Source organism: Microtus pennsylvanicus, chromosome 20 (assembly GCF_037038515.1).
Source record: "Microtus pennsylvanicus isolate mMicPen1 chromosome 20, mMicPen1.hap1, whole genome shotgun sequence".
NCBI classification, from domain to species: domain Eukaryota; kingdom Metazoa; phylum Chordata; class Mammalia; order Rodentia; family Cricetidae; genus Microtus; species Microtus pennsylvanicus.
This window is the reverse complement of record NC_134598.1, coordinates 29,856,012-29,879,004: the sequence shown is the minus strand read 5'-3', so window position 1 is coordinate 29,879,004 and position 22,993 is coordinate 29,856,012. Positions and strand designations below refer to the sequence as shown.

The window sequence follows — 22,993 nt, the reverse complement described above, 5'->3', positions numbered from 1 at the left end:
CTGCATATTTAGTTTTTACCCGTACTATGTCCATGTCCCTGTACCTAGATGTCTTTTGGCGAGTTCATAGTGATGGAGGTGTGTAGGAGGCAGGGTGTGTGTGTGTGTGTGTGATGTGCTTTGATGTGTATGTGTGTGTGTGATGTGCTTTGATGTGGTGTATGTGTGTGTGCGTGCACGCTGTGGTGTGTATGTGCATATGTATGCTGTGGTTTGGTGTGGTGTGTGTGTTATGTGTGGTGTGTGTATGATATGTACATATATGTGGTCGAGTGTGTGTATATGTAGTGTAGTGTGTGGGGGTGTGATATGGTATGGTGTGTGTTTGTGGTGTGTATGTGTGGTATGTGTGTGTATGTGTGCTGTGGTTTGGTGTGGTGTGTGTGTTATGTGTGGTGTGTGTGTGTGATATGTACATATTTGTGGTCGTGTGTGTGTATATGTAGTGTAGTGTGTGGGGGTGTGATATGGTATGGTGTGTGTGATATGTATGTGTGGTATGTGTGTGTATGTGTGCTGTGGTTTGGTGTGGTGTGTGTGTTATGTGTGGTGTGTGTATGATATGTACATATTTGTGGTCGTGTGTGTGTGTATATGTAGTGTAGTGTGTGGGGGTGTGATATGCTGTGGTGTGGTGTGTGTGTGTGTGGTTTTTATGTATGGTGTGTGTGTATGATATGTACGTGTATGTGGTTGTGTGTGGGTGTGGTTGCCTGTTCATGTGCATGAATGTGAAGGTTAGAGGTTGACTCACGGTATGTTCCCGTAGCACTTCCTACTTTATTTTTGGAGACAGGGTCTCTGATTCATGTGGAGCAACCATTTTAGCGAGGCTGGCTAACAGGTCGCTGGGACCCACAGTCTCTGTGCCCCATCCCCGGGGTTACAGGCAAGCACCATCATGTCTGGTTTTCATGTAGATCCTGGGGGCCTGCACACAGTTCTCATGCTTGCTACTAGGTCATCTCCTGAGCCCCCAGGTCCCTACCCCCATGCTGAGAATTGAACTTGGACCTCTCACATGGCTAGCCCTGGACCACCCAGCTACATCACTAGCGCTGGACTCACCTGTCTCCTCCCTGACCCTCTGGTCCCAGGACAACATAGGTCATTGTGGTTCGTTTCTGAGAGTTTGTGGCTCATTGCAGGTTTTTCCAATGTGCTTCTATAGTGATGATTACAAAAGTACATAGATTCACTAGGGGGAAGTGGCAAGGACTCAGAACAGAATTGGCGACGGAAGAAAGTGGAAATGTATTATTTTTTCATTTAAAAAAGCTCTATTGCTTGGTGTGGTGGTTTGTACTTTTGGTCCCAGCACTTTTGTTTTTCAGTGGGCTTAGCACTGCGCCTGAATCTATCGATATTTTAGCTGCCGTCTGTGCCCCGCTGCTGAGTCTGCATCCTGGCAAACTTTTCAGTCCCGTAGGCTCTACTGCTGCCACCAAATGTAGGTTTTAAGTCTTTATCACTCTGTTTACCAATAAAGACTCAGGAGTCGGATGTTTGGGGTGGAAACCTGCTAGGTCAGAGAGGCCAAGAAGCAACCTTCCTTTTTGACTGGAGGTCCAGCAAGAGAAGCCTCTCTCCACTTGTCCCAAACCAAAAAGACAGTGAATCTTAAAGCTCCTCCCTACTCCTTCCTGTGAATCTCTCTGTTTTCTCCATCCTGTCTATGGCTAACTTTTTGTCAGCTTATTGCTGGCACTGCCCCAATCCAAGGTTAATTTTATTAACACTGTCGTGGAGTTTCAGAGTGCTATCAAATAGCCCACAACACAGCACTTGGGAGAGGACAGGAAGAGCTTGGTAAGTCTGAAGCCAGCCTGGTCTCCAGGCTAGTCAGGGTAATATCTGCATCTAATTTCTTTAATCCTAACATTTCTTTCCCACCCTGAACACTTTCAAATCATTAGGGTCTTCTTCATAGAGCCAGGGTCCTAAACCACCCCTAGAGTCAAAATAGAAGAAATTATTACATAAATGATGTAAGTGGCGAAGAACTTCTATCAGGAAGGCACGAGAGGCTACGGTAGCCTACTAGAAACAACCAAGGTAGCCGGGCAGTGGTGGTGCACGCCTTTAATCCCAGTCCTAGGGAGGCAGAGGCAGGCAGATCTTTGTGAGTTCGAGGCCAGCCTGGTCTACAAGAGAGTTGGTTCCAGGACAGGCTCCAAAGCTACAGAGAAACCCTGTCTCGGGGGCGAGGGGGGGAGAAAGAAAATAAAAGAAAGAAACAACCAAGGAACTGGGTAGGTATTTCTCCAAAGACAAGTAGTGGATAAATAAACATGGAAATAAGATGAGACGAGATGAGAGAAATTACAAACCAAACCCACATGAGCAGACGACATAAGAAGAGACGGGAACAAGTGCTGACAGGGATGGGAGGAAATGGGGACCCCAGTGCGCAGCTGGTGGGGATGTAAATTAGTACACTCACTGCGGAAAAGAGCATGGTTCTTCCTCAAAATGCTAAGCCTGTAATTGCTACGTGTCTCTGCATCCTGCTACTAGGTATAGAACCACGAGGAATGAGCGTATACCCCTATGAAAACATGCATTGGTAGTCTTCTCCTTGTGGAGCTAGTGGAGATTTTAAATATGGAGACAAGTCCTTTGTTAGCTGTGTGATTGGCAAAAATTTCATCTTAGCCAGCGGGTGACCGTTTCACTTTGTTGATGATAGCTTTATTAGTGACCTTGCTCGACACCATGTGATATCCGGATTAGCAACCTTTCTCTCTGCTGTGACCAAGTACCTGACCGGGAAGCTGCATATAAGGGAGGAGAATTTCGCTTTGGCTTTGGATCTGGGGAAAACATGACTTGGAAGGTGTGGGCGGTTGTGGGAGGCTACCTGCTCGTATCCTCGCAGATAAGGAAGTCTGAATAGAGGGGGGTTACCCACGTGGTGCTCCCCTCGTGCTCTACTTCCTGCTCTGTATTCAATCCAGGGCCTCAGCCCATAGGACGGTCCAAGGTGGGTCCCATCCTCCTCAGTCAATCCTCCCTGGAAACACGCCCAAAGATGCACACACCCACAGATACACCTCACTAATGAATGCCTAGGTGTCCCTTAGTCCAGTCAAGTCGGCCGTGGAGATCAACCATCGTAGGGTCCTTTGCACCAAAGCTTTAAGTTTTGTTGAAATCTGTTTTTATTTTTCCTGCTGTAACTTGTTTCTGGTTCTGTAAGTTTGTGAAGTGCTAAGATTATTAGCCCATTTTTTATCCTGAGCTAGTTAGTTACTGTACTCCACAAGGGGCGCTCGCTGTGAGTAATTGAGTGATTAAAATCTCTGTTATTAAGGGATCATAAGCTCGCCCAGTTCTGAGGTTCAGACTTTCTTATTTACCTTTGTATCCCCTTCCCCACCCACATGGGCACATCTGTGTTTACTAGATGCTAAAAACATGGCTGTCAGCTGCATCCGGAAGGTAAATCCTTTTTTGCTGAACTCTGAACTGTTTTGTTCAGGCTTTGAAGATGGATCTGAGTTCACATCATGATTCCACATACTCTGTGGCTTTTTCTAGTTTTGAAAGCTCTGGAAACTCCACTCTGTAAGGAAAAGTAACATGCCAGGCAGTGGTGGTAGCGCACGCCTTTAATCCTAGCACTTGGGAGGCAGAGGCAGGTGGTTCTGGCCAGTTCGAGGCCAGCCTGGTCTACAAAGCAAGTTCCAGGACACACCTCTTCCAGGACTGTTGCTGAGGTTGCATATGAAACCCTGTCCCCGCGTAGTGGCTATTCCATGTGTCGACCATTTGATCTCAGGTTCTCCCTTGGGTGGAATGGGAATGAGGCTCGCCTTTGGCCATCTCAGCAGTGTGTGTAATGACGGCTGAGCAAGTAGTGTCTCCCTTCAGCTGGGAGGGGTCCGTCCCTTCGATCGGCTGGGTCGACATCCGGAGGAACTGGGAGGGAGCTCTGGTCATGTTGGCAGTCCCAGAACCCTGATTACGCAAAGGGTAGACTAGGTACCTAGACCTGGGTATCTATGGCTCTAGGGTTTAGAAGTTACTAGGTACTCATGATGTAAATTCACTGCTCTGAGCAACAGCCCTTGCCAGCTGCTCTAATCAATCCTCAGTGTTCATCAGTGGTGGGTGGCATCTGCCTGTTGCTGTTACAGCTCCTGGGTGGGTCTCCAGTTGGGGCTTAGACCGTCAGTTCCCTTAGTCCATGAGTCCATTAGTCCAGGGAACTTTCTGGTGACGAAGACCTTCGGCTCTTCAGGCTCTCAGAGCCCAACCTCTCTTAGTCACTCTGCTCCCAGCCCCAGTCCTCAGGAATTTTCCAGCTGTCTTCTCACTGTCGCTGAGTGTCGCTTGGTGGCTTCCCACCAGCTCTTCGTGTGAGCAGCTTAGGCGAGACCACCGGGAGAAGTCTTTTATGGGGGCTTGATCCTGTAACATCAGGGTGCAGCGTGGATGGAAAACAGCCATCCCTTGTTTCTAACTCCAATTCCAGGGGATCCTCTGCCCTCCTCTTGCGTCTGTGGGCATTGTGTTCACATGACACACCCCTGTAAACAAAATCATACCTAGATGAAATCTTTAAACCAAGGAATGGTTTGTATTTGTACCAATCATGCGTGGTTGTGACCGTGCCAGTCACTGGCCTTGAGAGGAAGTGCTCCTCTTCTGGCCTGGGTAACAAAAGGCTGTAAGGTCACGTAGAGTTCACCAGGCTTGTGGTCCCCTGAGAGCTGCTTTCTCTCTTTTTTTTTTTAAATTTATTTATTTATTAAAGATTTCTGCCTCCTCCCCGCCACCGCCTCCCACTTCCCTCCCCCGATCAAGTCCCCCTCCCTCATCAGCTCGAAGAGCAATCAGGGTTCCCTGACCTGTGGGAAGTCCAAGGAACCCCCACCACCATCCAGGTCTAGTAAGTTGAGCATCCAAACTGCCTAGGCTCCCCCAAAGCCAGTACGTGCAGTAGGATCAAAAACCCATTGCCATTGTTCTTGAGTTCTCAGTAGTCCTCATTGTCCGCTATGTTCAGCAAGTCCGGTTTTATCCCATGCTTTTTCATTTTCAGACCCGGGGCAGCTGGCCTTGGTGAGTTCCCAATAAAACGTCCCCATTGTCTCAGTGTGTGGGTGCACCCCTCGCTGTCCTGAGTTCCTTGCTCGTGCTCCCTCTCCTTCTGCTCCTGATTTGGACCTTGAGATTTCTGTCCGGTGCTCCAATGTGGGTCTCTGTCTCCTTTCATCGCCTGATGAAGGTTAATATTCAGGAGGATGCCTATATGTTTGTCTTTGGAATCACCTTCTTATTTAGCTTCTCTAGGATCGCGAATTATAGGCTCAATGTCCTTTATTTATGGCTAGAAACCAAATATGAGTGAGTACATCCCATGTTCCTCTTTTTGGGTCTGGCTTACCTCACTCAGGATAGTGTTTTCTATTTCCATCCATTTGCATGGAAAATTCAAGAAGTCCTTGTTTTTTACTGCTGAGTAGTACTCTAATATGTATATATTCCATACTTTCTTCATCCATTCTTCTATTGAAGGGCATCTAGGTTGTTTCCAGGTTCTGGCTATTACAAACAATGCTGCTATGAAAATAGTTGAGCATATACTTTTGTTGTATGATAGGGCCTCTCTTGGGTATATTCCCAAGAGTGGTATTGCTGGGTCCAGGGGTAGGTTGATCCCGAATTTCCTGAGAAACCACCACACTGCTTTCCAGAGTGGTTGCACAAATTTGCATTCCCACCAGCAATGGATGAGTGTACCCCTTTCTCTACAACCTGAGAGCTGCTTTCTAAGGCCAGCCAACAGTGTCTGGAGCGGTCATGACTGGGGAATGCCATCCGCTGTGGGTAGAGAGGAGTCCTACAGTGGCTGGAGTGTCTTCGGTGGGATTATAAGGGCATCTGGGCCGTCAGGAGGGCCGTACAGCCGGTTACTGGGAAAGGGACCGCCCAGCTGACAGAGCCACGCTCAAGGATGCCAGGAAGGGCGTGTCAAATGGCTCTTGCACCCGTTTTAATCACTCACAGAACACATTCATGGTGTGTCTAAGGTCAGCGCTTAGAAAAGCTCAACACAGGACTACCGCTTCCTCTTGCTGTTGTTTGTTCGGGCCTTATTCCTGGCTGGCTTAGAACTCACTGCTTAGCCCAGCCTCTAAGTCAGTCCAACCTCTGCCTCTCTCCCACAGAAATGCCCAAACCCAGCTGAGTTAAAAATTCTTGCAGCACTTACCAGTGATTAATATTAACAACGATTAAAAGCCCTACCTAACTCCTGCCCCAGTGCCCTAAGGAGGATTCCCGGAATCAGTTTTAATGCCATATTTTTGTGCCTGTGAGACTCCTCCCAGATTCAACCTTCAACTTCCTAGCCCCTCCCAGCTTGGGCCTTCTTTCCTTTTTATTTTATTCCTTCAGATTACTCACTGAGTCAAGTCAGTTTGCACTGCCCATACACTCAGGGACATAGGACCATCCACTGGAGTGTGGTTGACCGAACAGTGGTCACATCCTTGAAGAAAATGGATTCCTCTTTCCTCAGATAATATCAGGTGCTGCAAACCAATAGCTCCATAGTTAGAGGTGGGGGCTTATGAGCTCCTTCCTCCTTGCTAGAAGGTTGACAGACTGTTGCTTTTATTCTGTTTTGTAGACTTGACTTCCACCTGCTTCCTTTGATAAAGAATATAATTATTAAAAAAAATATACCAGGAAAAGGAAAACCTTTCTTAGTCCCTGGCCATCTCTGCTTTTGTGTGTGTGTGTGTGTGTATTTTACGTAGAAGTGTCTGGGCAAGGAACTAACAGCACTCTAGCTATGGGTGGTTATATGGGCTTGCAAACCTGGAGTAAACACCAGTAAATGAGTTTTTAAGGAAAGCCTAAAAGGGACCTTTACATGTGGGTAGATGTTGTGTCTTTTCTTGCGGGAAGCGTGGTGTTTCCCACAATCACTTGGCCGATGCACACTGCACCGCCAGGGATCTTGGGGACCAGCGGTCATCAGGGCACCCACTTGGGAATTGCTGAGCTGGAAGATTGGTGATGTGAGAAACAGGAAAAGCGCCCATGACGGCGGGGCGGGAGGGGGTGCGGGCGTGAATGAAGCAATTCTGTACATACTTCTGCTTTTTGTTTCTCGGTGATTATTTTTAACAGGAGCAGAAGTCATCTGAAGCCCTCATAGACCCATGGGCTCTCATCCCACGAAAGTGGCCTAGCTCTCACAGCCCTAGAACTACTGTCCGGCCCAAAGAGAAGGTAAAAGATGATCTCTGATATTCATTTGTTTGTTTACTTGTTTAAGGAAGATGTTAGCAAGGCTGATGGCTTAGTTCTTTCTGGCATGTACTTAGAGTTTGGTAGATATCTATTTTTGCTTTAAAGGGACATTCTAGTAAACACTTTTCAGGGCAGTAGGGTTGTGTTAAGACTTAATTTCTGGCTTTTAGAAGACTTCTCAAGCTCTGAGGACAAGTTTTGCCGATCAGGAGGTGAATTAAATATGCATCTTACATCTGTTAATACTTTTCTGGGGAAACCAGTGAGCTTTTGTTTAATTTGGTACCCTGGAGTGTTAGCTTGGACAGTACCCGATGACAGAAAATACTTATAGTTAATGTTTCTTAAGAAGTCACTGTGAGCCAGGCACTATTATAAGTGTTGTACATGTGCTAACCATTTAACCCAAAATGCAAAAGTGCCTTGAGTAGACTTTCCATAATCACAAGGGCAAGCCTCAGCAGCTGGGTCCGGGTTCCCAGCAGGGCACGACAAAGAGAGCTTTATGAACTCCATTACATTTGAGACAGCTCTACCGTTACCAACCTCCTCAGTGGTGTGCTATACAGTAGTTGGCTTTCAGTTATACTCATTTGTATATCTACCACAGGGTTTTAAATATACATATTTATACAATTTGAAAAGGGGCAAAGTTAAGGCCTCACTTAGTAGCCCATTCTGGCCTTAAACTACTTAGTATCCTCCTCCCTCAGCCTCTTGAGTGCCAAGAAGCTCATTCCTAGTTTGGAATGTTGAGACATGGCTAGATATCATCAAAATGAAGTCCACTTGGGTATGTAATAAGCAGTTGTTTCTTATACAGTTTGTAGGATCGGTGCTTGGGATGCAAAGACAATAGAGACCTAGTTCCCTGCTCTCACAGAGATGTCACCCAAGAAGGCCAAGTTCTTCCCATGGTTCAGCATCCTGAAGTCATGGCATGGAAAGTCGTGTCTTGTGTCTTATTTTTAAGAATCTCATGGTTGCCCTAGAAGAAGCTCTGCTTCTCCCATGACTGGATTGTTGTCCGGTCCTGACTAATTCACCCACGGCACTCAGCTGCAGGCTGTGGGGTCCTGTTGCTCCAGGATGCGGGCTTCTCGCTGCCGAGTAGAGAGGAGCCTGTTCTGAGAGGGGTGGCACAAGCCCTTTTGATCACCTTAGGTGTCTCTCCAGGGCAGACTCGGGAGTACAGTCTTGCAGAGCGAGTGAAGAGAGGCTAGCTCTCACTCCAGGGAGAGCCCTTTTGTGATAAAATAAACAGACTGGTAATACGTTGGGTCCTGATAGGACCCCTTCAACACGGAAGATTTGTGTCGTTCTTGGTGCGTGGTGAGAATCCAGCCAGGGACATGGAAGGTGGTGTTTGCCTACATTAAGCCCTAAGCACAAATCCTATGGTTCCTTGGATGGATCAGCTTTGAAGGCAAACAGGGGAAAAGTAGCCACATCATTGGTACCTTTTAAGTTGGTGGTCAGAGCTCTAGAATCTTACAGAACCCCAATCTGGCAGCTCACCCGGGGCCCTCCTTGAACCCTGGAATTCTTTCTCTAGCTTAGAGTGCTAACAAGATTAATTTTGTGTGTGCTGTGATGGTTCTGAGGATTGAACCCAGAGCCTATGGCCTTGTGCTTGCTTCCACTGAGCTAAACACCCAACCTGGTGTGTGTGTACTATTCACGAGTGATGAAGTCCTGTGGATAAAGGGATCGGCCGAAGGGAATGTTGGGGATTCTGTTTTTGAGAAATGATTCTTGGCTGCCTCCCATGTGGCTGGCGTTTTGAGTTCTTCATGTCCTTAATTCAGTCTCGTCACAGCTCTGTGAGGTGAGTCTGCCCATCCACGCCCAACAGCAGAAACTGATGCTCAGAGATGAGGAGCGATAGGTTTTCAGACGCCAATCTGAATGTGTGGTTTGGAGGGCAGGGGCTTGGCTTCTGCCTTGGGCAGAACTTTAGCTAGCTCATCCAGGGAAGAGGGATAGCACAGACGTCATCTAGACACACAGATTGGATTGAACAAAGAAGCAAATCTATCATTCCAAAAACCTTTTGAAGTAGCTATAGGTGTTAGGTGGTTACCCCTGGGTGTTACTGTGTAGTAATAAGAGCGGCGGGGCTGCGTCCCCAGCACCCCGGCTGCCTGGCTAGCTTATGCCCGAAATAACAACACACAAACTGTATTCATTTAATCACTGCTTGGCCCATTTCTATCTAGCCTCTTCTAGGCTAATTCTCACATATTAATTTAGCCCATTTCTAATCATCTGTGTAGCGCCCCTAGGTGCGCTTACCGGGAAGATTCTAGCCTATGTCCATCCTGGGTCGGAGCTTCATCGCTTGCATCTGCCTGGGAGCTGGGAGCATGGCGTCTCCCTGAGGCGTCTGCTCCCGAGAGGAGAGCTGTGGAGTCTGAGCTCACTTCCTCTTCCTCCCAGCGTTCTGTTCTGTTTACTCCTCCCACCTATCTTCTAACCAATGAGGGCCAAGCAGTTTCTTTTTATTTAACCAATGACCTTCCTCCATCATTACTGGGAGCCTTTGGCATGGCTTTAGCTTCTAAGTCTTTGGCCTAGTGAGAGGCAGAGGTGGAAATCAACGCAGGGATCTAGGAAGACTACTTGCCGAGTTTACCACCAGGACAGGAGACTCAATATGATTGAAATGGGATTGGTTAGAAGATTACCCAATCAGAGGGGCCTAGAATGAGTGGAACACAAGACTGGAAACCTTGCTCTTTGTTTGATCTTTCCCCCACAGCAGCGCACCGCCACACAGCCTGTGGGAATGCCCTGGACTGTGTGTCTCTGTGTGTGTTGTGCGTGCAGGTGCACACGTATGAGCGTGCTTACTTACACATGTGTGCACATTGCATGTCGAAGTCAGAGGGCAACCCTGATGTTGTTTCTCAGGTGCTGTTCACTTTATTTTTACTTCAAGTGTATGCGCGTTTTATTGCACGTATGTATATGAGAGCACCATGTGTTTTACAGTGCTGGAGGAGGCCAGAGAAGCTATTGGGTCCTCTGAAACTACTTACAGACAGCTGTGAGTAACCAGCCAAATCCGGATCCTCTGTGAGAGCACTGTCGTGTCGTTTCTCCTGTCCCCTTTTAGTTTTGTGACAGGATGTCTTGTTGGACTGAAGCTTGCCAGGTAGGTAGGCTAGGCTGGCTCACCAGCAAGCCCAGGGATGCTGCTGCTGCTGCCGCTGCTGCCGCTGATGATGATAATGATGATGATGATGATGATGATGATGGTGATGGTGGTGGTGGTGATGATGATGATGATGATGGTGATGATGATGGTGATGATGATAAGCATGCCACCGAGCCTGGATTTTTACATGGAGGTTTATCCATATCCTGTATCAACAGTAGTGACAGAAAGACAAACAGACTCTCAGATTCTTGTCTAGAAGACAGAGCTTCCACAACTAATTGCATTATTACTTTGGCAAAGAATTTTTTTTTTAAATCACTAAAATATTGATTATGCTGTCTTTGTCCTAGATAAGGAATGGAGTAACTGATTGCAAAATTCGAATTTTTTTTCTGTATTTCTATTGCGGTAGACTTTGATAGAACCTCCTTTGTGCCTCCAAGTGCCTTTAAGTGATAACAATAACAATAATATTAAAAGCTAATAGTAGGGTTTTCATGCAAGCCAGAATCTATTCTAAGTGTGTCACCTGTATTCTTTATAACATCCCCCTGGGCCTTGCGATGCGTTCCAGGCTGACTTGGGCCTTGTGGTGTGTCTCAGGCTGACCTGGGACTTGTTATAGTGTTCATTCAAGACTCAAACTCACAATCCTGCTTCAGCCTCCCCAGGTGCTGGGATTACGGTTGTGCACCGCCATGCCTGACTAGATTTTGTTTCTTCACTATTACGCTCTCATGGCTCTGATGGCCAAACTACCTAGAAACACTGCTAAACAAAGTAGGGGCTATCCCTCTGAGAGAGAAGGAAGAAAGAACCTTGCGGCACTCTTATCTTCTTATTATTTTGTTTCTGTCTCAAATGTTCCCCTCCGGGCCCCCGTTCCCTGGGAAAGGCTGTAGTTGGTGCTATCGTCATCATCGGTATTATTTTCCGATTCAACCAGGACAAAGCTGATACTATTTGAGGTTATTCTGGTTTTTTGTTTTTTTTCCACAATGAAACCATACTGTTAATTTCACAATTTTTCTTAACATTAGCATTTTAGATAGAAGGAAAACGTACAGACACTTGTTTGATTAATATCACCTGTAGTTTTCATAGTTACGGCAAGTCGTCAACAGCGATTCCTTTTATATTTATACTGACGCAGATTAGAAGTTTCATAGATTTTGGGGTTTTTTTGGTTGTTGTTGCTCTTTTTCTTCCTTTGCTTTGAGTTACCCTAATGGTTTCTCATTTTAAAACAAAGGACTCTGTATCTAATTTCTTGCAAAGCAAGTTCAGTGGTGATGAATTCTTCCAGATCTTCTTTAGATAGAAATGTCTGCCTTCCCTTTCTTTTTCTTTTTTTTTAAAGGCATGATCTCACTTTGTATCTCCAGCTGACCTGGGACTCTTAGACCAGGCTGGGCTCAAACTCATAGGGATCCACCTGCCCCTACCTCCCAAGTGCTGGATTAAAGATGGGTGCCATCTACCATGCCTGGCTTTCCTTTTGTCAAAGGATTGTTTTCCCAGACACAGAATTCTTGCTTAAATTTTTTTTTTTAAAAAAAAAATCTCCTGCAGGGCTTTAATGCCATCTACTTCCTTAGGTGTGGTCTCCATGGTTTCTCATGAGTCAGCTACTACTCTTATTGAGAATTCTTTGTACATAAATAGTTGTTTCTCTTTTGATTTCAATTTTTTTTCCTGGTTTGGATTTATCCTACTTAGAGTTCACTTACAGGTTTTTGTTTTGTCTTTGTTTTTTGTGGTTTTTTTTTTGGCTTGTGTATACTCATGTCTTCCCTTAAATTTAGGTAAGTGTTTGGCCATCTGGCTATTGGTTACAATTTTTGAGCTGCTTCTTAAATAAATGATTTTCCCCCATGAACGACCATATCTCCCTATAATACAAGACCGCATTTTTTTTCTTGGAAACCAGGTATTCTGAGTTCTCTTCCATGCTGACTTTGGAAACCCCACGCCCTCCCTCTTTGGATCTTGCTGTTGTGGAGGGCTAATGTCTGTTGTGACCTTTCTGATTAGTATCTGCCACTGTGTGTTCTTGTTTTCTGTGGTCACTGAAGTTTCTGTTCTGTGATCTCTGTGGTTAGGCAGTGACCTTCTTAAATGTCTGGCTCCGCAGAGGGGAAAACAGGGGATTTGTGCTTTAAAATTTCCCTCTGGATGTTGTTAGGAAAACTGTTGGTGGCCAACAGAAGGAAACCAAAATAGGTATCTGTGCCAGCCAATCAGGAGGCACTGAAAATATACGACAAGATTTGGAAAGAAGGGTCCCATTGCCCATCCCGGCCCCAGACAGTGCTCTAGGTGCGGGGGTGGTTCCAGTTTTCAGGCGGATCTCTGTGAGTTTGAGAGCAGCCTAATGTACAGAATGAGTCCCAGGGCCGCCAGGGCTATGTAGACAGACCCTGTCTCAAGAAAAAGGAGGGCTCAGTTTCACCTTTTCTCATGTGAATCTCGAGCATCCCCACCCTCGTATATTGTAGAGCGATCCTTCCCCGCTGTCTGGAACTGGTTTATTCGACTGCACATGTGGGCATGATCTTCTGGTTCTCTGTGTTTTGTTTTTGTTTTTTACCTTATTTATAGTGTTTGTGTTTCTTCTGTTTATGTACTGTATGTCCTCATAACTTTTGTTTGCTTGGTTTTGAGATAAGGTCTGTGTAGCCTGGTCTGGCTTCAAACCCAGGCTCATCATGCATCAGCTTCCTGAGTTCTTGGTGTACAATTTGTACCACCATGCACGGCTCTATTTTAATGTCCAGCGCTATTTTAATGTCCAGACCGCTGTAATAGAATCTGAAACCAGGAAGTGTGATTTCTTCCTGCTCCAGACAGTCGTCTTAGTGACTTTCCCAGTTGCCATGGCACACTACCTGACAAAGGACCTTCAGAAAGGAAGGGTTCCTAGTTCACGGGTGCAGTCCCTAATGGTGGGGACATCACGGCGGCAAGAACTTGAGACGGCTGGTCACACAGCGTGGGTAGCCAGGAAGTAGAAAGCAGGGAACGTTTGCACTCAATTCCTTTCTCTCCTCTTTGCATTCCATCTGAGCTCTCAGCAGACAGAATGGTATCACCCATACTCAGGGTGACTCTTCCCACCTTCGTCAACCTAGCCTATGTTACCTCGCAGACATCCTCAGAGTCTAGTCTCCTAGGAGATCTCAGATCCTGTCAAGTTGACAATATTAGCCATCACAACTGCTTTAGGGTTTTTTTGGGGGGAGGGGAGGGGAGATGTCTTTTGTGGTTCTAGGTACTTTCAGGCATTGTTTTGTTCTGTCTGTGTTTCACTGGCATTCTGATATGCATTATATTGAATCTGTGGCTATCTCTGGGTAGTGCGAACATGTAACAATATCAATTCTTCCAGTTCATGGACACAGAACATCTATTTTTTAGTGTCTTCTTTAATTCCCCTTGCTAATGTCGAATGGTTTTCATTTACAGATCTAAAACGTCCCTTTCTAAAGGGGAAGAGCGGGCTTTCACAGAAGGAAGGGCAGTGATGGGGAGAAGCAGCCACCAGTGCTCTCTTCTGTTGGGATCATTGGTTAACGTTTGAAGTTCTTTCTTCCAGGCATTGGAAGGGACGAGCGCAAAGCTGACCAAAATGTTGGACATGCTATGACAGGAGCCAGAAGAAAATGCCCACAGAGGGGAGGAGAGTGCGCTCTAGCCCTTTTGTGGCATTTTAAGAACAAGAGAAGGTTTATTTCATGAGATGTTTGTTGTTAAGGCTTAGCCGAGAGCTAGGATCCAAACAGAAGGAGACAATGAGACACCCCACTTCTGGCTTCCCTTTGGTATGTTTGCTCACGGTTTCCACTCCCTCACCCCCTGTTTGTGCCTGAATCCCGCTCCTCAACATCTGCCTCATTCTCTCTGCTGTGGGTCATCTTATCACCATCTCCTCAGAAATCTCTGTGGCCACCTTACTCAAGATGGTCCGCCTTTCTCTAAACATTTGCCTGCCTTAACTTGTATCCTCATCCGTGGTACTCCTTGGCATCAGACTGTTGAAAGGACCAGTGGCCTTCAGCTAACCTGTGTGTTCACTTATACCCCACTCACTAAGACTTGCCATTGTCAGACCTGTTCTTGGTTTTGGAGACAGATGAACAAGACAAAGTTTGAGGTTTTCTGAGGCTTGGTATTCTAGTTTATAGAGAAGAGACCAAAGTAAGTACATAGGGTAATTTCAGGTAGCGGTGAATGCACGTAGGAAATGAAATAGAATAGTAAGTGTGCATGCTGGTTTTTTTTTTTTTATTGTCAGTTTGACAGAACCAAGAGTCACTGGGAAAGAGTGTTAAGCCTGTGGGGAATTGTCTCCCTTCATGGTTTCTGCTTGAGTTCCAGCTCTCGCTTCCCTGGGGGGTGAATTGTGGCCTGAGAGCATAAGATAAAAAAACCCGTTCTCCCCGAGCTACTTTTGGTGGCGGTGTTTTATCATAGCAACAGAAAGACGATTATGTCAGTGTAAACGGAGATGCGCTTTCGTTTCCCAGCCGCCCAGTCGCTTATACTAATTACAAAACTGTTTGACCTGCGGCTCAAGCTCCTTAATGGTCAGCTCTTACATCTCAAATTAACCCATTTCTAACAATCTGTTTATTACCACGTGGCTTCGTGGCATACCAGCGGTACTCTGGCATGTGGCCCCTTAGGCAGCTGCATGGCGTCTCCCTAACTTTGCCTTCTTTCTCTTGCTATCTCTGCTTGGATTTCCTGCCTGGCTCTATTTTGCCCGAGTATTGGCCAAATTCTTTATTAACCAATGGTAATAAAACATATTCACAGCGTACAGAGGGGCATCCCAGATTGTGCCAATAAGGTAGTTACTGAGGGACAGCTTCCTTGGGCTGGTGTCCAAGGAAGGCCTTTGTGTGGCAGTAACATTTGATCTGAGATTTGGACAGGGTGGAAAATGCCAAGTGTTGCCTCCTAAAAGTACAGATGTTAAATACGAGAGAGAGAGAGACAGAGACAGAGACGGAGACAGAGAGAGACAGAGAGAGACGGAAACAGAGAGAGAGAGAATATATGTGTTTGAGTCTGTGTGTACAGGTGTCTGCACAGGCCAAATAGTGTCCAATTCTCTGGACTTGGAGCCACAGATAACTCCCCCCCCCCATGTACACTGATGTTTTGACTGCAGATAAGTCTGTGTGAGGGTGTCAGGTTCCCTAGAACTGAAGTTACAGACAGTTGTGAGCTGTCATGTGGGTGCTGGGAATTGAACTCAGGTCCTCCGGAAGAGCAGTCAGTGCTCTTAACCACTGAGCTACCTATTCTATCACAGTAACCCTGCTGATGACTCTCTTACTCACTGGTAAGCATCTTGGCAGGATGCTCACAGGTGGTGTGTAGTGGGTCGTGACTTAAGTTCAGCTCATGGAAACTAATGTCTCACAACTTAGTTGATCTGAGGAATCTCACAAAAGCTGATGCTACAGGTTTCTTAGGTCTCAGCTTGGTGCTGTAGAAAAGTGGTAGAAGCTGGAAGGGTGGGACTTTCTGGGGGACCTTCCAGCCACTGTGGGATGCCCTTGAAAAGGCTAGTGGAGCCTTGCATCTTTGTCTTGTTTTCTATGGTTTCTTGACCCTTGTGAGGTGTGCAACTTTGTTCCAATGCGTGTTCTTGGCCCTCTGTGTCCTCCTTTCCTGCAGCCCCCAAATCAGCAGGGCCAATGGACCATAACCTGAAACCTCAGAAACTCAGAGTCAAAACAACATCCTCTTTGTGTAAGTTGACTGCCTCGGGTATTTTGATATACAGATGTACTTTTGTTCACAGGGTCATGGCAGGGGAAAGAAAGATTCCGAATTTGAAAAACCAAAGCCAAAATAAAAATAAATGCCAAGTAGTGCCACCTGCTGTGGGAAAACAAATAGCATTGACTGTTGACAGGTAAAGTCAAGACTCCTATTATGATAGCAATCCTGGCATCATTAGCAAATAGCATTGACTGTTGACAGGTAAAGTCGAGACTCCTATTATGATAGCAATCCTGGCATCCTTAGTCTCCCAACCTGAAAAATGGAGACGCACATTGTATATCATCCAGAATGTTAAAAATAGTCTACATGTTGCCAGGCGGTGGTGGCGCACACCTTTAATCCCAACACTCAGGAGGCAGAGTCAGGTGGATCTTTGTGAGTTTGAGGCCAGCCTGATCTACAAGAGCTAGTTCCAGGACAGTCAGGGTTACACAGAGAACCCTGTTAAAATAACACAGTGAATCCAGTCTATCAGTTATTTTTGAAGACATCAAGTGGCCTCTTTGCTCCTTGGCAATATGGAGTCAAAATGCAATATAACCTACACTTAATCATAAGAAAAAAAAATCACTGTTTTAAGATGAGAGGAAAAGAAACCAGTGTGTGAGACAGTCGGTTCGTCATTTCCTCTCTCACAGCTACTGGCTGTGGGCGCTGTAGGTGCCCAGCTATGTGTGTCTTCTTGCATATTAAATCTTTTTTCCAGACACTTCACTGTGTATTGTGGATGCATCAGGGACCACGATAGAAAGCCCTTTCTGAACCTGCTTGGAGTTTACACTCTAGCTTGGGAATATGAACAATAGAGAAATACAAACAATAGAGAAATACATACTGCTGATGGTGAGATTTCTGTGGCACAAAATAAAGCCACAGAGAAAGACAGTGTTTCCAGGGGGTAGGCTACAGTCTAAAAGAAGGATCAGGCTTAGCTCTCACTGCAAAGCTGATGTCTGAAAAGGCATTGAAAGAGGAGAGGGAGTGAGTCCAGTGGCAGGTACCTGGTGGGTACATGCTGTGTACCCGGGTCCCTGGGGAGTGCATGCCAAGTACCTGCATACCTGGGGAGCACATACCAAGTACCCGGGCACCTGTCGGGTGCATGCCAAGTACCAGGGCACCTGGGGAGTGCATGCCAAAGGAAGGACTTTCCTTAAACCCTTGCTCAAGTGAGAATAAAAATCCCCAGCCTTGACCATCTAAGGAAGACCAAGTTCCCGCTAACAGCAATGGCTTTTCCGCACAGGCAGAGCTGGTGTCAGTTATGTAGGTGGGGGTGGAGGTTTCTTGCAGGCCACCAGTTGCCCATTGGCCATCCCAGCAGCCTTCCTGGGCAGGCAGCTGAACGTCTGGTTCTGGCATGGAGACAAGCATTCTGATGTAAGAGAGTCAGTGTAGATAGGAGGGCCCTCTAGGGAGCCAGGCCTGGGAAGCTGGGCACCCCTCTTCCACGGCTGGCCTCCACAGAGCAGAACCGGCTCTGGGGAACCAGACCAGGGAGGAGACTGGGAAAGGGACCGTCTGAGCCATGGAGGTCAGCGTGGGTAGAGAGTGGTGTCTCAGGATCTGTCGCGGAGACTGTGCCCGCTGCTAACCAGACACAAAGATGACCCAGAATGGACCCCGGATTTAGCAGCGGCCACTAGAGGTCAGAAGTGCAATCACACTGGAAGCTGGTTGCCAGCTAATATGTCTGCAGGGGTTTCTCTCTGCAGAGTACACCCTGCACTTCTGGCGCATGTACCCCGCGGCTTAGATTCACCTTCCTCTGAATGCCCTGACCCGGCAAAGCGGTCAGTACACATTGGCACTCGTAGACTCAGTTTTAGAGTCACGAGATGGTCGGGCGAGGCATGGCCTCTCCTAGGTGGGCGGAACAAGTAAGTCTTGGACAGGTGAAATGATACAATCAGGTCTGTTCACAAGAGAGCCGTGAGAGCAATGCCCAGGATCGTGAGTGCGGGACCTGTACTGTTGACACACAGGACCTGTATAGTGAAAAATCAAGAAAAGTAACGGTGGGTGCAGATCAGTGTTTCTCAATTTGTGGGGCACAGCCCTCCCAGAAGTCACATACCTGATATCTGACGTATCAGATATTTACATGACGATTCATAACAGTAGCAAAATTATGCTTATGAAGTAGCAATGAGAATAATTTTAGGGTTGGGGTCAGCACAGCCCGAGGAACTGCTATAAAGGGCTGCATGTTAGGAAGTCTGAGAACCAGTGGCGGTCCTTCCTTAGTCTCTCCCTCACAAGCTTGCAGGGCTTGCTTCAAAGTCACCCAGGGCCAGGCTTAAAACTCGATGTGGCCCACTTACTAGCTCTCTGACTTTGAGTGTGGCAGTCTGTCTCAGCAAACCTCTGTTCATCTGCAAAACAGGCACAATAACGGCCCCGGGGGGTTGGGACAAACTGCTGGTTGCCTGTGAAACCCTCTGCATCCCAAGGCGAATGGGATACTGTGTAGACAGCACCTCTTGGGATTATTGCAGCCCTGAGACTGAGGTTTCCCGGGTGGGGGGAGGGGGCCCTCCTTTGGTCGAGCTGTCTTTAAAAACGATTTTTAGTTGATACCATGGCTTGAGGGTTTATTTATGTAACAGATTGAATAGAGTTATCCCCACAAATCTGTTAGGGTATTCCCTAAAGAAGTTACCAAGTGTCTTTTTTCTCCCTCCTGGTTGCTGCTGCTGAGAAAAAAAAAATGCCAAGGAAAGAACTTCAAACAGTGCACTGCACACTCAGGGCAAATACATAATTTGTTCCCCTTTATCAGCACCAGGAAAACAAAACTGTCAGTTTCCAATTCCCCAGCTTGCCATTACTCATGCGAGGAGAGAGAGAGCCGCCAGAGGAAGCAAGAGGACGTGCCAGGTATTCCGAAGAAACCCAAGAGCTGTCTCTCTGTGAACCCAGGGCGTTTCAGATGCCAGAGCGTTAGAACGTCTCCCGTTTTACTGTTAAGAATGATCAGATGCTTTCAGTGGGCTGGAGAGGAAGCCCAGTGGGTCAAGTGCTTGCTGTACAACCATGAAGGCTGCAAGATCTGATCTCAGCACCCCAGATGTGTTCTGGGGAACATGTCTATAGCCTCAGTGCCGGGACAGGGGCAGGGTGGGGGGCAGCCTTTCAGTGGCTATCTGGCTGGGTTTGATGCCAAAACCAAACTCCAGGGTCAGTGAGAGACCAGTGAAAGACAAGGTAGCTTAGAGAGACGGCTCAGCAACTAAGAGCATTTGCTTCTCCTCTAGCGGATCTGAATGGGTTCCCAGCATCCTTCCTGGGTAGTTCACAACCCTCCGTAACTCTGGCTCCAGGGTATCTGATGCCCTCTCCTGGCCTTCACAGGGACCTGCCCACAGGTGTCACACACTCACACAGATACACCCACGTCAATAAAAATAATTTTTAAGAACATGAAGTGGAGACGTGATTGAAGACGACAAATTCTGGCCTCCACGCGCGCGCGCACACACACACACACAGCAGCCATTGTCAAATGCATCGATACCAACTCCTTCAAAATAAACTTGGAAGAGTAACAGGTGGCGCTGATTAAGTGGTTTTAGGCCAGCTGTCCTCAGTCGTCATGAGAGTGGAAACTACCGCCCGTCTAAACCTGCAGCAGTAAGAGCAACTAGGTGCTTCTTCCTTCTAATCCTCTCTGGGAAGGGCCCGATCTCTCCTTCCCTCCCTCTCTCCATCCCTTCCCCTCCCCTCTTCTCCCATGTCCTCCCCTACAGCGTCCTTTCCTCTCTCCGCCACCCTGCAATGTGGATGTGTATGTGTGTGTGTATTGAATCGAGCCTGGGAAAGGAGAGGGCAGGGAGCAGAAAGGACAGGTGAGCTACGAAAATATCTTCAAGATGGTTACAGCTGCTCTTCAGGGAGACACAGAGAACAGACGAGATGGACGTGTTTAAACAGTAACGAACGGTGTCACTTCGTGTTTGTACCGTGAACACAGGAATTTCATGTATGTTGCAGACTCGAGTAAATGATAAGAAATAGTAAGTTTTTCAAAGTCAGCTTTAGTATCATGAAAATGGCGAAGAATACCACCTTACAAACTTATAGGGAAAAATAATTTCCCCTCTTCTTCAAGACCGTCAGTTTTTCTTGATTTTCCTTCTGAGCTTTCGCCGGCATATTCCCTGTTATGTATATATGTCATCATCATCTTTCTTGTTTTTAATAAAAACAGTATACTTCCACAGGGTTCCAATCTTTCCTTTCCTTTTCTTTTTTCCCCCACCCTTTGCTATTCTTGTTAACGCGCTAGCCGCAGCTGATCTACCCCAGTGGTTTTATGACCGTCGCCGCGCGTCCTGTTGTACGGATGTACATATTTTAATTTTCCAGACTTCTAGCCTGTTTTAACAAGGTGGCACTGTATCCCTGCGCTACATTCCTGCCTCGCCGTTCTCTTAATTAGCATCACACAGAAGAATATCTGTGGCTGTCCCCCTAGCCCTGGCACAGAATAGATTTCCAGTAAATATTAGCAGGAGGAGGGAATTCATCTTTTGTTCTATGTGTTAGTCATTTATTTGGCATGTTGTTTTCCTTTATAGATATCAGAAAAATAGAATTGAGCACCGAGGATAGTCACATATTCTAAATTAATGGACTCTCTGTTAATGAGGTTCATGTCATATCATCTGTATTGCTGGAACCTCATTTGCATAGTAAGATACTTAAGGTCCCCAGCGAGGGCAGCACAGACAGCTCTGTTTTAGAAGGCTGATGTCTACCATCGACAGCGGAGACGGGAGCAAGAGACTAGTTCATTTCATCAATCTGGTGGCTATTCAGTTTGTGCGAATAGCAGAGGCCTTAGCTTAAATGATGCAGAATCCAGAAGCATGTAAGCATGGGGCAGAGTTGTTCTCAGAGCCTTTGGAGCCCTGATTCTGAGGACTTTAGACCTGTGCCTCGGGTGAAGAAGGCTCCCACTTCCTCGGCAGGGCTTAGCTCAGGGCAGACCTGTGGGTAAGCGGTCTTCTTCAGTTTAGACGTCTTGAAAACTAACCCCGTTCTCATTGTCATGAATCATCCCAGCGTCTTGGAGGGTTCCAGATTTGTGTGAAATCCTGCAATGCTGCCAAGCGAGGCGCTGTTGGGCTAATGTATAAAGGGCCATGGAGTGGAATGTCTTGCTCCTTAGGAAAACAAACAAACAAACAAAAAACCCAAAAACAAAGAAAACAAAAACAGGGCAGTGTCCTAAAATACACTGACTTGGCCTAAACAACAATGATAGTCTGCCTTAGGAAACCTTTCGGTCTGAAATGGCATAGCTGCTTCCCTGCATGTAGTGAGTTTTGAATTAGGCCGTTCACAGTAAGTTGTGGAACATCCCTAAGTTCCTGAGGATTGCAGTCTCGGTTAGCTCTTTTCTCCATGGACCCTCAGACACCTCCCATTTTCACAGCCTAAAAGGACTCAGGCCATCCCCTCTCCATGCTGGGCAGCGGGGAGGAGAGCAATACACTCTCATATTTCAGCGAGGGTCACTCAATAGGGCTGCTCTGTCTCCTTGGTTACCTGATTAGAAGTATGGGTCAAGTGTAATGTGATCAAAGGACATTAATACTGCCAGCTAAAAATCCATTTCTGTCAGCGGGAGAGAAGGAGGGGAGGAGAAAAAGAAGGGGGCTTCCCAATTGTCCTCCTCTGCTTTATTTAGGTCCAGCACTGCCATTCGTGAGACCTATAACTTGCCCAAAGTCCCCGATGACAACAGCGGGGATACAGGCAGAGATCCCTGGGCCCTGTCTCACAGATCTTCCTTCTGGGGCCTCTACCCCGAGTCCGGGACAGTGGTCTTGAGATCCGAAGTCTTTCTTGAGAAGCACTTTCATCAAATTAGCAGGAGCTGTTCATGCCTTTGGGGAAGTAGACGGTGGAAGATTTATTTTTTTACTTATTAGTCTTGTGTCCGCCAGCATTTTCTTGATTTATTTTTTTCTTTATATCCCGCCACTTTATGAATTCGATATTACACATCCTTTTCGGTCGATTTAGTGTACCTACGGATCGTTCTGTGAGCGTCCTGAAGACCGCTCCCGGGCATTCAGATGTTGGTAAAGAATAATTATTGAGCTGCCCGGTAAAAATGAAAGTGCCAGCTCATGGACCCAGGACAAAGGATTTGGTGGAGTCTGGATTTGCTTCTAGAAAATAGTGGTGTAGAATATTTCCCACAGAGATCAATTATGTGTCCAAATTTAAAAGTGCTCACGAATGCATGAGGCGTATGTGGCAAATAAAGACATCTACTTAACAGTTTTAAAGATAAATAAAGCAATAGATATCTATCCCCACCTTCATATTGTTTACCAAATAGCAGGAGCTATGACTGAAGGCCAATGGTGCACCTGGGGCAATGACTCAGCAGATAAAGCTATATTACTGAACAAGGCTTGGACCCGAGTTTAGAATGAACGTTTGTAAATGCTGGCTGGGTGTGGCAGCTTGTTTGCAATCCCAGCGCCTGGGAGGCAGAGCCACAAACTCCCTGGATCAAGCTGGCTAGCCAGACTAGCCTGAACGGTGAGCTCCAGGGTCAGTGACAGGAGACCCTGTGCGAAAGTGAGGGGGCGGGCAATCACAGAAGACACCTGGCTTCCACCTCAGGCCTCCACAAGCAGGTACACCTGCACACACGCATCTACCTGCACGCGTGTGAGCGTGCCTACCCACATGCCCCACGGCCCACCCATTCACATTCCAAACAGTGCTGTGTCGGAATAG

The 22,993-nt window shown here is 46.8% G+C and overlaps 1 protein-coding gene across 6 annotated transcripts in view; it reads left to right on the top strand.

The window, feature by feature from the left end:
• Tmcc3 (transmembrane and coiled-coil domain family 3) overlaps positions 1-22,993 on the top strand; it is a 306,403-nt gene that overhangs the window by 83,768 nt on the left and 199,642 nt on the right. For 3 of the 6 annotated variants that reach the window (XM_075954038.1, XM_075954039.1, XM_075954040.1), the window contains one exon: positions 7,147-7,248. The exons of the other annotated variants lie outside the window; for them this stretch is intronic. The gene's annotated coding sequence lies outside the window, so the exon portion shown is untranslated. The remainder of the gene's footprint in view (positions 1-7,146; positions 7,249-22,993) is intronic. 6 annotated transcript variants of the gene reach the window in all.